The 8,727-nt window shown below is 52.1% G+C and overlaps 1 pseudogene; it reads left to right on the forward strand.

Annotated features, from left to right (window-relative positions):
• Positions 1-403: 403 nt before the first annotated feature.
• LOC146808820 (28S ribosomal RNA) lies at positions 404-1,437 on the forward strand (annotated as a pseudogene).
• Positions 1,438-8,727: the final 7,290 nt, after the last annotated feature.

Below are 8,727 nucleotides of genomic sequence, written 5' to 3' on the forward strand. Positions count from 1 at the left end.
GAAACGTCTTGAATAAAATAGGTCTCAAATAACTACATACACATAGTCACTACATATTGCATTGATTATTGATATCCTGCTAATCAGGACTGTTCGTACACAATGTTATATTGTTGGAATAGTCCTGCAGGGTGTACTATCTCTGGCCTATACGTGACCCCAGTTCCAGTCAGAACAGCTTAAAGTGTGGCTGTACTCCGGAGCGAACAAATGTTGTATTATTGGAAGCAAAACTGATTTGACGCTGATGGGCAGCATAATAACCCAGAATGAGCCACCGCGAGGTGGTACAGATAGCCAAAGGCCTTGTCATCTAATTAGTGACCCGCATGAATGGATGAACGAGATTCCCACTGTCCCTACCTACTATCTAGTGAAACCACAGTCAAGGGAATGGGCTTGGCAGAATCAGCGGGGAAAGACGGCCCTGTTGAGCTTGACTCTAGTCTGGCACTGTGAAGAGACATGAGAGGTGTAGGATAAGTGGGAGGCCCTCGGGCCACCGGTGAAATACCACTACCCTTATCGTTTTTTCACTTACCCGGTGAGGTGGGGGGGGAGAGCCCCGTGGGGCTCTCGCTTCTGGCTCCAAGTGCCCGGCACTCGCCGGGCGCGACCCACTCCAGGGAGGGGTGGGGAGTTTAACTGGGGCGGTACACCTGTCAAACGATAACGCTGGTGTCCTAAGGCGAGTTCAGGGAGGACAGAAACCTCCCGCAGAGCAGAAGGGCAAAAGCTCGCTTGATCTCGATTTTCAGTATGAATACAGACAGTGAAAGCGGGCCCTCACGATCCTTCTGACTTTTTGGGTTTCAAGCAGGAGGTGTCAGAAAAGTTACCACAGGGATACTGGCTTGTGGCGGCCAAGCATTCATAGCAATGTCGCTTTTTGATCCTTCGATGTCAGCTCTTCCTATCATTGTGAAGCAGAATTCACCAAGCGTTGGATTGTTCACCCACTAATAGGGAACGTGAGCTGGGTTTAGACCATCGTGAGACAGGTTAGTTTTGCCCTACTGATGATGTGTTGTTGCAATAGTAATCCTGCTCAGTACGAGAAGAACCGCAGGTTCAGACATTTGGTGTATGTGCTTGCCTGAGGAGCCAATGGGGCGAAGCTACCATCTTTGGGATTATGACTGAACGCCTCTAAGTCAGAATCCCCCCTAAACTGTAACGATACCGCAGTGCCGTGGAGCCTCAGTTGGCCTGGGATAGCCGACCTTTCTCGGGGAGCCGGTGCGTAGAGCTGCTCGCTTGGGGACCGGAGCGTGGACGGAAGGGGTCGCCTCCATTGCCCTTAGTGCACCGCATGTTCGTGGGGCACCCGGTGCTAAATCATTCATAGGCAACCTGATTCTGGGACAGGGTTTCATAAGTAGCAGAGCAGCTGCCTCGCTGCGATCCATTGAAAGTCATCCTCTGAGCCAAGCATTTGTCTCTCCGTGCATGGGCGTCCACGGACGACTTCCTCCACCACACCCAGTGGTGGGTCCCTCTGCCGTCAGGCCGGCGGGAGGGACGCTGAGGGGGTAACGTGGGTTCGTTGGAGGCTGCCTCCACAACCCTGCCCCACCGGGGTGCGGGGATGGGGGACACCATCCCTTGTGGGTCGGCAGGGTGACCAGATGGCCTAGATGGCCTAGGCCGGCCGGGCCTTTCCTTCCCGCTGCCCCAGTCGGGCAGGGCGGCGAGCAGCAGTCCCGGGGGAAAGGAGCCTCCTGAGCGGCTGCCTCGGTGCGCCTACCCACCCCTTGCCGGACTGAAAGGGTGACTGGGTATGGCACCCTCCCAGGTCATCTGGGCGCTGGGACGTCCCGGACCATCTGGTCGCCTGGCTAAGCGACCAGATGGCCCTGCGAGCCGGGTGACTAGATGGCCATGCGGGCCGGGGGACCAGATGGCCCTGCAGGCCAGGTGACCAGATGGCCCGGCGGGCTGGGTGACCAGATGGCCCTGCAGGCTGGGTGACCAGATGGCTGGCCTACCGGCCGGCCGGACTCCCTCCAGCTTTTGTCCTTCCTCAAAGTTCTGTAAGCCCACACTACGTGGGGGCTTAATAGTCATGAAAAATGGGCTCACCGGGCAGGCCGTCGGGGCGAGGACGTGGCCTGGGCTTAACCCTCCTTGGTTCCAGCCACGGGTCCGGGTGCTGGGGACCGGGGGATCCCCCGGGGCCCGGGGAGGATCTCCCCGGCCTAGCTATCGTTCGGAAGCTGGGACCGTGCCCGGGGCTTGAGCTCTGTCCGGCAGGCCCTGGGGTGCGGGAGCCCCCCATCCTGCAAGCCATCAGAGGGTCCGGGCGCTGGTTATGGGGGTCCATCAGGGCACAGGGAGTCTCTCCCCAGCCTGGCTAGGGTTCTGAAGCTGGGTCCGGGCCTGGGGCTTGAGCTCCATCCGGCAGGCCCCTGGGTGCGGGATCCCCATATCCTGTAAGCCAGCTGATGGTCTGGGGATCCCATCTGAGCCCGGGAAGGCTCCCCCTGCCTGGCTATGGTTCGGAAGCTGTGACCGGGACTGGGCCCGGGGCTCGTGCTCCGTCCCAGGTTGCGGTAGCCCCCGTCCTGCAAGCCAGCCGAGGGTCTGAGTGCTGGGGACAGGGGTCCACCAGTGAGGATCTCCCCGGCCTGGCTAGGGTTCGGAAGCTAGGACCGGGCCTGGGGCTTGTGCTCTGTCCGGCGGGTCCCTGGGTTCAGGAGCCTCCCGTCCTGCAAGCCAGCCGAGGATCCGGGTGCTGGGGACGGGGGTCCACCGGGGCCCGGGGAGGCTCTCCCCGGCCTGGCTAGGGTTCGGAAGCTGGGACTGGGCCTGGGGCTCGTGCTGTGTCCCAGGGTCCCAGGCTGCAGGTGCCCCCCGTCCTGGAAGCCAGCCGAGGGTCCGGGCACTGGGGATGGGGTGGTCCACCGGGGCCCGGGGAGGCTCTCCACGGCCTGGCTAGGGTTCGGAAGCTGGGACTGGGCCCGGGGCTTGTGCTGCATCCCAGGGTCCCAGGCTGCAGGAGCCCTCTATCCTGGAAGCCAGATGAGGGTCCGGGCGCTGGGGAAGGGTGTCCACTGGGGCCCGGGGAGGCTCTTCCCAGCCTGGCTAGGGTTTGGAAGCTGAGACCGGGCCCGGGGCTCGTGCTGCGTCCTAGGTTGAGGGAGCCTCCCGTCCTGGAAGTCAGCCGAGGGTCCAGGTGCTGGTGACTGGGGTCCACCGGGGCCTGGTGAGGCTCTCCCCGGCCTGGCTAGGGTTCGGAAGCTGGGACAGGGCCCGGGGCTCGTGCTGCGTCCCTGGGTCCCGGGGTGCGGTAGCCACCCGCCCTGCAAGCCAGCCGAGGGTCCGGGAGCTGGGGAAGGGTGTCCACTGGGGCCCGGGGAGGCTCTCCCCGGCCTGGCTAGGGTTCAGAAGCTGGGACCGGGCCCGGGGCTCGTGCTCAGTCCAGTGGGCCCTGGGGTGCAGGAGCCCCCCGTCCTGCAAGCCAGCCAAGGCTCCGAGCTCTGGGGAAGGGTGTCCACCGGGGCCCGGGGAGGCTCTCCCCAGCCTGGCTAGGGTTCGGAAGCTGGGACCTGGCCCAGGGCTTGTGCTCCATCCGGCAGGCCCCGGGGTGCGGGAGCCCCCCGTCCTGCAAGCCAGCCGACGGTCCGGGCGCTGGGGACGGGGGTCCACCGGGGCCCGGGGAGTCTCTCCCTGGTCTGACTGCTTTCAGAAGCAGGGACTAGGCCGGGGAGCAGGGGTGGCTGGCTTTATCCGCTACGCTGGCGGAGCGGAGTTTTCTGCCCAACCCTACACTTAAGACCACATTTGATCTGGGGCAGAATGAAGTTTTTAACTACGTCGCAATGAGAGACTTCCTGACACGAAAGGCCGGGGGGCCCTCAGGCTTTGCTAAACACGAACTCATAGAGAGACTATCCGCACCCACGGTACCCCGCTTAGGATCTATCTATGCCTTGATGAATAGACTTATGCCTGATGATATGGCCATCATTTCCAACAAATGGCAGCAGAAACTAGGAATCACTGATAATTTCTTTTATCTGGCCATTCAATTTTCACAGAGCGATCTACTTTCGGCCAATTCAAAAGCACAATTTCATAAAACTTGTTTTTTCTTATATTTCTTGCCCAGTAGAATCGCCAAGTGAGGTACAGGAAAAGGCACATATTTTTCCCGCTGCTCAGAGTATAGTGTAGACTCTGTGCATATGTTTGCCTCATGCACAGAATTAAGGCCACTGATATCCCAAATGCAAGCTTTCCTGGGCAAGGTGCTATCATGAGATGTCCTGCTAACCCTTACGACTATCTTGCTGGGGCCACATGACTCTATTAGTAGAAGAGAAGGCAGGGCTCTAATTTTTGTAGCCATGGCTGTCTATAAGCTTTGCATAACATCTGCCTGGATTGATCCAAGTCCTCCATCATTTACGCACTGGCTGGCCCGGCTATTATCAATTGGAAATTTGGAGAGGGCAATCTAGGCTAAGAAGGGGGCGCGGGCCAAAAAAAAGGGACTTGTCATCTGGGAATCCCTATTTAAATTGCTCTCTTAGGCCAATCCTTAATGAACATCTGGAAGATTGAGAATCCCAATAGATCTGAGCGGATTTGGGATATAGCAAAACACTGCTTGCTTAACCGCTCAATGACATGTACCGAATCCCAAAATGGAGTTATCGTATTGCACAGACTTGCCATTTTTTTGTATTTTTTTCTTTTTTGTATTCAAATATTAATCTGCCTTTCTGGCCGGTGCACCAATTGTCTGCTTTTTGCCATGTCTTACTCTTTGAGGTGCACGCACTTTCTGCGCTTTCAGCACTATTCACTTTACCAGGAAAAAAATATGAAAAGAGGACATACTACTTTGCACATTTCACTCTGCACTTTGCACCGAAGGGAACACAGTTAGGCTAAAAGGTGTTTCTTTTGGTAAAGCATTTTATTGTGTTATTGTTGATCTTATGCCCATTGTAACTGGATAACTAACTTTATATCTCGCGTTCTATGACCTTCCTGTGTTTGATTCTTTGGTCATGTATTAGTGCCTTGGCTTTGGGTGGGGGATGGAAAGTTTTGATCTATGTTGGTTTTTGCTTGTAATGGCATTACAAAATCAAAATTTAAAAAAGGGACTATCTATGCAACCAGTGAAGGGCAGGAATCCTTTCTACGACATGCAGTGTCGTAGGTAAACAACACACCGGACCATTCGATTTTATTAAGGGGGGAATCTTAATCTGGTTCTTGATAATGCCTTAGATAGATCAGCACACCAACATGGGTAGACTGGAGCTCTCTCCGGGGACAGGCAGCCCAGGCTGGGAGATGTTGGCCTCAGGGACATCTGGCATACTTTATACCCCCATGCCCGAGTCTATACATTTTATTTTCTTGCCCACAAAACTTATACCAGATAGGATTATTTTCTCGGCTCATCCAAGAGTTTTTTCTCTAGTCCAGAACTCTGAGATAGCGCATCGTTCTCTATCTGATCACGCCGCAGTTATGCTTACAATGCATTCCCGAGCTCGCAGTGGACGCGTGGTGAAGTAAGGCATCTACGTTAGGCTAATGATACTACTTGTGTGGCATACTGGCACTTATGCACTTAGTACCCAATTTTATGCATTTGCATTGTTTTTATTGGTGTTAACTTTTAGCCTCTTTTTAATCTAAATCTCTGACCCTGTGGAACTGCTCGGGTGTGCATTCCTAGCTCTTTCCTACCTTCTCTTTGCTCTCCGGTCCGCCGCGAGGTTCTCCTCGATTGTGCGTAAAGAGCTTCATCTTGCTTCATTTCTTTTTTCTTAAACTGGGCCGTCGTCATAGCAGTTGGCAGTCTAGCTCTCCCACGCATTTCCGGTTCCTTATTTCCGGTTCTGGCTCTTGGGGCATGTCATCACAATGCATTCCCGAGCGCGCGATGGACGTGTGCAGCGGGCAAGCCAAAGGCAAGCCCATCTGCGCCTGTCAGTGCCAGGAATGTGCCATGCGCCAGGACCCCTGCTCGTTTTTAAGTATAAGCTATTTCTCAACACAGCTACAAGCATATAATAATGGTAAGCGTTGCAAGTCAGCCAGGTGGGCTGGGGGGAAGGATAATCATGGCTATCAGTGTACTCTGTGCAGCTTTTCATTTAGTGACACCATTGCACATACCTTTGCTCCAAACCCCCGCTTGCTGACAAGAGACAAGAACTTACCAGACCCAGGGAAGGACAGTATCAAGGCTACTTCAGATCAGCACTCCCCACACAAGTTAGCAAAAATTAACAATACCAATCACAAATCAGAGGCGGGCTGTCTAAATGCCATACTGCTAAACTTGAGATCGAACATTAAGCACAAATATGAACTAGAACACTCACTACAGACCTCAGACCCTAATTTGGTTTACCTTACCAAAACCCGGGTTACGGACACTTCGGAGCCTGACTGGGCTATTGCTATACCAGCAGGGTACTCCCCGGCCAGTGTAGAAAGATCAGGGAAAAAAGAGGGTGGCATAGCAATTATTTTCCGATCCACTTTCAAGACCACTTTCACGTCATGCCAGTTACCAGGAGCAGAAGCTCTGGATTTTAATATAACATTTTCTAATACTGCATCCTTTCCTGGATTGGTCCTATACCAATCCCCTGGTCCAAAAATGCTCTTCCTACAAGGTTTACAGACGTTTATGGAATCATGTCTAGACTCCCCAAAATTAACTATATTGGGGGATTTTAATTTCCACTTAGAAGCAGACAAAAACTCAGACACAGCCACACTTAGAAGGTTTTGGGCTCACACAACTAGTCTTGGAACCTACGCACAAGGGCCAAAACTCTCTTGATGGTATTTTTACCAACAACTCTAATATCTCAGTCGAAGAATACTTCCAGTGACTTCCAGTGACATCTTCTTCAAACTTACCTATAAGGAAAGTGATAGGCTCCAGCCAAAGATCCTGCCTCCTGTTAAAACTAGGCCATGGCATAAAATCAGGACAGAAGAGTTGACAGAGCTGTTGGATACAAGCCCACCTGTTCTAGGGACAAACGTTAATGAGTCAGCTGATAATATGGATGGATGGATCCAATCAGCAATTGATCAGTTAGCCCTTTAAGATCAAATAAACATCGGTGAAAAAGGGCCTCTGCCCCATGGTACAATCCAGATCTTAAAGCCATATAAATCAGGTGTAGACACTTAGAGATGGGCTGGAGAGCATATTGCACTGAACAGAGTAAACTGCCCTACAAACTTGCCTTAGAGGAGTATAAGCAAGCCATCATGAATGCAAAAAAAGATGTACTTTACTGGTAAAATCGAGGGGGCTAAAAACTCCTCAAGAGAGCTTTTCAAGACGGTCACGGCACTCTCCAAACTAAATCAAGAAAATCAATTTGTTCCGGACCATAGTTTCTGCGACAAGATGACAAGCTTCTTCCAGACAAAAATACAACTGATCTACAATGAATTGGTCGGGGAATTACCAAGACCTGGCAGTACCAGTACATCGGAGCCAGCTGGCTTAACTAGGCCAGCCACGTCAAGTCAGTTGAGCAGGTTTACCCCTCTATCTACCGAGAGAACAAATGATCTGTTACTAGCAGCAAAATCCGGGTCCCCAACAGACCCTTGCCCGCCGGCTATAATATATTTGATCTCTAATAAAATCAGTAACCAACTCGCCCCACTCCTAAATAATATCATGAGTTCAGGAATCTTCCCCACTTCTTGGAAGAAGGCATGTATCAGGGAAATCTTAAAGAAACCATCCTTGGATTTCCATGTGGTTGAAAACTATCGGCCCATATCTTGTCTACCATTAACGGCACAAATATTGGAAAAATCTATGTCTAAAGACTTAATGGGCTACCTAGAGCTTAATAACATCTTAGACCATTCTGAACATGGCTTCACACCACTCCACTGAATGAGCCCTAATTATGGCTACTGAGGGATTACATAGGCAACTGGATAGTGGAGGAAAGGCCATTCTAATCATACTAAACCTTTCAACCGCATTTGATACCGTGAACCATTAGGTACTGATTCAAGGGCTGAAGGCAATAGGAATTAATGAGATGGCTCTTAGCCTTCTGGCCTCGTTCCCCGTGGATAGGGAATGAAGGGTGTGCTGGGACAACCATAAATCGGAAAGATTTTCCCTCCCCTGTGGAGGTACCCAGGGGTCAGTTTGGTTCCCAACACTTTTCAACATTTAAGTGACACCTCTGGGTGAGCTAACCAGATGACATGGGTTCTCTTTGGTGTCATACGCTGATGACACTCAACTTGTCATTTCCATCTCTTCAAATGCGGACAACATCGATGGTAAAGTCCATGGCTATCTAAAACATATCATGAATTGGATGCACCAAAATTATCTCAAGCTAAATATGGGAAAAACAGAAGTGATGGAGTTTGTGACTGGGGCACTGCTCTGGAACCAAGAATGGTGGCCGGCAGAGGCAGGAAAATGCCCTCTACCCGCAGGCAAAGTCAGGAACTTGGGAATCTTGTTGGGCGATCAACTAAGTTTCCTAGGCCAAATTAACCAGCTTACATCAGCCTGCTTCTTCCAGTTAAAAGTCCTAAGGAAATGTTCTTTCATCGCCCCTGAACTACGGATATCGGTTGTTGTCGCTTTGATTCTTTCACGGATTGACTACTGCAATGCCCTCTTTGTGGGCATTAGCAAGCACCAACTGTCCAAATTTCAATCTTTACAAAATGCTGCAGCTAGAATGCTGA

Source organism: Triturus cristatus, chromosome 7, assembly GCF_964204655.1.
Source record: "Triturus cristatus chromosome 7, aTriCri1.1, whole genome shotgun sequence".
Lineage (NCBI taxonomy): Eukaryota > Metazoa > Chordata > Amphibia > Caudata > Salamandridae > Triturus > Triturus cristatus.